This window comes from Triticum dicoccoides, chromosome 7A (genome assembly GCF_002162155.2).
Source record: "Triticum dicoccoides isolate Atlit2015 ecotype Zavitan chromosome 7A, WEW_v2.0, whole genome shotgun sequence".
Taxonomy (NCBI): domain Eukaryota; kingdom Viridiplantae; phylum Streptophyta; class Magnoliopsida; order Poales; family Poaceae; genus Triticum; species Triticum dicoccoides.
Window position 1 is genome coordinate 569900900 of NC_041392.1, and position 6107 is coordinate 569907006.

Genomic DNA, 6107 nt, shown 5'->3' on the forward strand with positions numbered 1-6107 from the left:
TTCTGAGAACACTTTTTTAAAATAATTACCATATTACAAGTTTATTATTTTTTCTAGTAACTTAGTCACATATAAGGACACATTGCGAAGAATTTTTTTATTTTTCATGCCGGTTTCAAAATGCGGTCAAAACGGCGGGCATGACCGTTCCTAACTAGTGGTTGAATCTTGGAAAACTTTGGATATTTCTTTGATTAAATAGATACTTATGTACTTAGAAATGATTTTTGGAAAAAATTAAATAGCAAACTATAAGGCAACTGCAGTTCAAATTTGACCCGCTTCCAATTGAATCGATGGAAATTTGTCTTTTTCACGAGAGGTCGACAAAAACTTTTGACACCCAACCATTTAGTCAATTGTACATTAAATATGTCCTAATATATTAGAAAAATGACTTGGTCCAATTTTACAACAAATATATGGTAAATCGTTCACAAAAAGACTCATTTTGGGCACTCGAAAAATGGAAAAATGAATTTTCATTCCAAGAAAATGAAATCTTCCTTAGGCAACATTGTTTGCTGTTCCAAGATGCACCCTTGTGCACAAATATTAGATTATTTGAAGAAACTATGCTATGAATGTGGCCATAACATTCATCATTTGGCTTGAATGCCATTGATCTTCACACATGATAGCTCGTTTCTGAGAACATTTTTTTAAAATAATTGTCGTATTATAAGTTTATTATTTTTTCTGGTAACTTGGTCACATATAATGACACAATGCGAAGTTTTCTAATTTTTTGATTTTTTTGAATTTTTCATGCCCTTTTCAAAACGCGGTCAAAACAGCGGGCATGACTGTTCCTAGCTAGTGGTTGGATCTTGGAAAACTTTTGGTGTTTCTATGATTAAATAGATACTTATATACCTAGAAATGATTTTTGAAAAAAAAAATAAAAATCAAATAATGAGGCAGCTACAGTTTAAATTTGACCCCTTCCAGGGCGTAAATTTGTCTTTTTCATGAGAGGTGGATAAAAACTTTGGACACCCAACCATTTGGTTGTACATTAAATATGTCCTAATATACTAGAAAAATGACTTGGTCCAATTTTACAACAAATATATGGTAGGTCGTTCAAAAAAAACTAATTCTAGGCTCTCAAAAAATGAAAAATGAAATTTTTGGTGCAAAAAAAAAATGAAAACTAGGGAACATTGTATCTCATTCCAAGAAGCAAACTTGTGCAAAATATAATCTCATTTGACTAAACTATTCCAAGATGCAAACTTATGCGAATATATTCTATTTTTTTGAATTTCTCATGTCACAAAATCGCTGACATGATTTTAACACATTATTTTTAGTCAACTATGACCAATTTAGATGATCACAACGTCGTACTGCATTCTGATTGGTCTGTGGATGTCTCACGTGAATCGTGCATCAAACACCGTCGGATGCTCGCGGATCCAACCGTAGTCCTTAACTCTTCCACACCAACCGTAGCTCTGTCCTCGTGGTCATTTTCCATCCACCCCCACCTCCTTCTTTCCAACCAGATCGAGCGAGAGCGAGAGCTCGCCTCCTCCCTTCCCGATCGCCGCCTCGACCTCCCAACCCCTCTCTCTTCCTCTCCCGACGCGGCCACTCTGCTCTCCTCCCCCCTCCATCGTCTGCCTGCTCTGCCATCGCCCCACCCTCTCCTCCCCCCTCACCTTCTCTCCCTCGGCGGTCCCGCTTCCAGATCGAGCAGGTGACGCGGCGGCGCTCTCAGATCTGTGGCGTGCACCCCATGGCTCGTCGTCATGGCCGACGGCCTCATCCTCGTCGACGAAGGCTTCGAGGGCTGTCGGATTTCCACTGGCGCGGCTGACGGCGGCTGGGACAGAGGTGCTCCGTGCTCCAGGACCAGGTGAATGCCTCCGCCTCCGCAGCCCAAGGCCACGCCTTCTTCACACTCACGCGGCGGGGGAGGAGGTGGGGGACCTTGCTGCTTCCTCCGCCATCTTAACCGATAGAGGAGGGCGCCCGTGTGCTTCTTCTCGGGCAACGATGCGTCATGCCCCTAGTTCATCTCGTTGTGGGTGGAGCTGCGAGCCAGCGCCGCGCCATGGCCTCCTGCGTCGCTGGACCCGACCTCCACCAGTCCGTCATCGTGCCGATCAGGGTGCCACCATCATGCGGGCCACTGTTGTGCAGGCCTGCAGCATGTTCTATGACACCCCTGCAACGCTCGGTGCATGCTCTGACCATCTTGTTTCCTACTGTTGCTAGTATAGCTCGTATGGTGTTCTATCATTTGTCTCGCTCATGTGTCTATTTGGATCGGGTGCTGAGCGCTAGGTGTTTGCTTACGTGTCTCACTAGCATGAACTTGCCTTGTTGCAATCGATCAGATTGATGCCCCAAATCGCATGGATGGTGCACCGATGCACCCAGTTGCCCAAGGTGCAGGGCCGAACGCCATGACAATCAAACGCCTCTGCCAGCAATAGGCATGGGAGGCATATCAGCGAGCCCACCATCGTGGCTCCAAGAAGAGGGGCAACCACTGCCGCCACTGAATAAAGGTACAGTTCTTAGCAAGAACAGAAGCTTTATTGTGGATGCATTTTATGCATTATACAATGACTGCTAGATTAGAAATAGTTGCATCGTGGCTCCAAGAAGAGGAAGCTTTATTGTGGGCAGCCTCTGATAAATGCCGAGATGCCAACTGCCTATTGTAGTATATGATTTCAACCTGGGTAATCGAAGTTCTTACTTTTTTCAATTTGACTGTATTTACACGAAATACAGAGGTTTCAGAAGGTTCACCTAGTCTAATAAAATCTTCTGCTGTGTCAGTTGTACTGTCAGGGTTGTTTCCTTGTTCTAGTTAGTCAATAAGAGAGGTTGCGGGACTAAAATTCATGTTGTTTCCTGTCAATCAAACAATAAAGAGTTAATCTTATGTTGCATGCAATTTTATAGTACACCAAAAAAATATTACACTGACAGCACCGCCCATCTCCCATCTTATTCTCACATTTGTGCATAGGTAGGACGGCTCAGATCTGACGTTTTTTGTGTCTTACTGGTTTTCAGGGTGGGGTGGTGCAGTGGCCGCATGAACATGCTCAGGGGCTTCATCGGCGGGGTGCTCAGGAGACGGGCGATGTGGATGCTGCCCACCCATATGGTACACAACATGGGGGAGTCCATCTCCGACCGTCCCAAGCAGAACCATGATAGACCTACAACGGCAGGTAGCATCTCCATCTCCATCTCCCTCCCCCTCTTCCTCTAAGTAGTAGCACATCATCAGGTAGTAGTAGGACGGTCAATACATGTGTGCGGTAGCTTGTTCTGTAACTTGTTCAAATGATAAGAGAGGTCCCCATACAGTATCAGGTAGTAGTAGCACAGCATCAGCATCAGGTAGTAGCTTGTTCTGTAACTTGTGTCTCAGGTTGTTCAAATGATAAGAGACATTCCCATTGTGGTTACAACTGACAATGGTGTGATCCTAGCTATAAAATATAAGGGACAGTATGAACATTCGTCTGTAACTCTAAACTAGCTTGAATAAGCAATCGAGGGAGAAATTCCAGTTTCTTTTGTATAGTGTACATGTTGAATGTCGTCAGATGATGATATAACCATTTTTCTCATCACAAAGTATGCATCGGCAATATAATTTGTAGCATTAGTTAGCTATTGTCGTAGTCTTTTTTAGACTTCTCTTATATGAGTATATGAGCAAGAGTGATGCTATGAGTAAATTTAGATCGCCTTGCTTTAGGCATAAGAATAAGCTGATAAGAACAGAATATTGATACTTTGCATGCTATGAGTAAAATGTTGGTTCTTGTTTTGGTAGTAGTTTGCTTTGCTATGAGTAAAATGCTGGCACTTTGCTTGCCATGTCTGGTTCTTGTTTTGGTAGTACTTTGCTTTGCTTATCTAGTAGTATCAGTCAACTGACCAGCCTGGAGCAGCTTGGTTTTGTACATGATGGTGTTAACTGTGAAAACCAAGTGTGAGAAAATTAGACCAGCTGTCCATTTCTTGCCTGAATGCATTCTTTAAACGAGATGATGTGCTAGAGACATGCTACTATATTGTCTTGCTATAAACAAGATGGTGTTTATTGTATTGTCTTTCATGCACATTTGGTCTATTATCTTCTGACATGCTGGTGTCATGTACTATACACATAGAAGGTGAACTATCTTCACTGAAATTGAAGAACTATCTTCACTGTCTCTCCCTGCTGCATCGTCTCGCCCGTTCTCCTTCTATTTACTCCGGGAAGGCATGATGTACATCTAGTGGTCATCAAGTCAAGGAACCTCTTCTTCTTGCCGCGATTGTCCTCCTCCCCCTACTCGGCTCTGCTCAACAGCTAGCGTCCATGGCTAAAACAAAGGTAAAACTCTGGCTGGTCATTATATTGAGCCATGGTTGTCTGTTTGTGGGGGTTATCAGCATTGGTATAGGTTAGTATGTGCCCTTTAATCAGTGCACACTGATGAAACGCTTAATTGATGATGACGACCGGTTCCGGATCTGCACCTCTTGTTTGTTAATTTGTCTCGTGTATGTTGTCGTGTCTGCGAAAGATGCAACCAGAGTGCTTTTCTTGTCCTTAAGTTTAATAGACGAGGAACAACATTGAGATCGTGCTCCATGGCATGCATCAGCTGTTGTGTTTGTAATGTTTGACTCTGCTCCATCATCGATCTATAGGTCTACTTGACAGTCATAAAGTTGCATTATTTAGCCACTGGTATGGTAGGATATGCCCAAATGTGGTCAGTATAGGTACCAGGGTCCCCTAATTGCTAGCAAAACTTGTGTAATGAGCTCTTGTTACCTTCTACTTATGTTTAGTCTTTTTTTAGTACTTCTGTATTGGTATTCTGAAATAAAATTCATATGTTTGTATATATGTTCTTTTAGATAAGTATGTCAATACATAACTAGTAATGTAAATGGTGTAATGCAGTTCTAAATAAAAATGCAAATAGCTTGTGAATGTCAATCTCATGTATCAGGGTCATGTTCTTGTAAACCTTATGTAAAGCTAAAATTCTTGTTGCGTGCAGGATGACTAGTGATGCAGCACAGCAAGCAGTAGCAGGCACACCAAGCAGCAGCAGCAGGGGGAGGGGGTCTCTCGAACATTGCCGCTACCACTCATTTCTACTGTCATTGATTGATGATTGATGGCCATTGTTAGTTTAGCTCCTTGGTAGTCCCCCCTCTCTTGCAAGCGTCTACAACTGCTGGTAGAAATAGAAATGGTAGCTCTAGTCCCATGTTGTAGTCCAATGTAGTTCCTTTGCTCGGACTGCCCTTTGTTGCTTCATTTCTATGTTAATTCAGTCTCTGTTGAATGTATCTACTATCCACTGTCATGGTTGTGTAACGAATACTTTTGTGTTCAAATAAATAAAATGGTTTGGATACATGCGTACATGCTGAGATGTCAAAAGCTGGAATAACCATCTGCCTTGTGATGTCCAGCTTCTAAATGTATGTTGTGGAGTGACACGTCTTCGATGTATCTACTTTTTCTCATGCTTTTTCTGTTGTTTTGGACTCTAATTTGCATGATTTAAATGAAACTAACCCCGGACTGACGCTGTTTTCAACAGAACTATCATGGTGTTATTTTTGTGCAGAAATAAAAGTTCTTGAAATGGAATGAAACTTTTTGAGCAATTTTTATATAATATATAAGAATTTCTGGAGTCAAGACCTATCGGAAAGGGGCTCCTAGGTGGGCACAACCCACCAGGGCGTGCTCCCCTCTCCTGGCGCGTCTAGATGGGTTTACCTGTTGGGGAACGTAGTAATTTCAAAAAAAATCCTACGCACACACAAGATCATGATGATGCATAACAACGAGAGGGAAGAGTGTGTCCACGTACCCTCGTAGTCCGAAAGCGGAAGCGTTAGCACAACGTGGTTGATGTAGTCATACGTCTTCAGGATCCGACCGATCAAGTACCGAACGCACGACACCTCCGAGTTCTGCACACGTTCAACTCGATGACGTCCCTTGAACTCCGATCCAGCCGAGCTTTGAGGGAGAGTTCCGTCAGCACGACGGCGTGGTGACGATGTTGATGTTCTACCATCGCAGGGCTTCGCCTAAGCACCGCTAC

At 43.0% G+C, this 6107-nt stretch overlaps 1 long non-coding RNA gene across 2 annotated transcripts; it reads left to right on the forward strand.

Annotated features, from left to right (window-relative positions):
* The first annotated feature begins 1481 nt into the window (after positions 1-1481).
* Positions 1482-5413, forward strand: LOC119331904. Of its 2 annotated transcripts, none has more exons than XR_005160701.1 (5): positions 1482-2188; positions 2349-2522; positions 3040-3200; positions 4155-4363; positions 5043-5413. It is a non-coding gene; the product is annotated as an uncharacterized LOC119331904 (long non-coding RNA). The 2 variants fall into 2 exon arrangements; XR_005160702.1 differs by having other exon boundaries at positions 4158-4363.
* Positions 5414-6107: the final 694 nt, after the last annotated feature.